The following is a 324-nucleotide window of genomic DNA, read 5'->3' on the forward strand; positions in this document are numbered from 1 at the left end:
GGCGCGGCCTGCGGCGCCTGGCTCCTCCTGCACCTCGGCGGCGGTGAGTGTGACCTCTGCGTTTCCTCTCCGTCCTTTCCTCCCATCCCTCCCCACAGGGTGGATCCCGGGTCGACCCTTGGCGGTACCGAGAATGGAACCTAGGGCCTTGGGCCTGAGCTGGGCCTTCCAATTTGAGTGCGATCGGCAGCCTGCCTCACCCAGCTAGGTGCGACTCGTGGCCTTCCCCTGCCTCAGCCTCCAACTCCGCCTCCCGGTCCCCATTCCGCCTGCACCAGTCCACCCTGGTCCACACCTGATCTGGGGCAGAGCGGCTGGTTCGGG

The sequence above is a fragment of the Fukomys damarensis genome, unplaced genomic scaffold, assembly GCF_012274545.1.
Source record: "Fukomys damarensis isolate Sample0158 unplaced genomic scaffold, DMR_v1.0_HiC HiC_scaffold_19, whole genome shotgun sequence".
Lineage (NCBI taxonomy): Eukaryota > Metazoa > Chordata > Mammalia > Rodentia > Bathyergidae > Fukomys > Fukomys damarensis.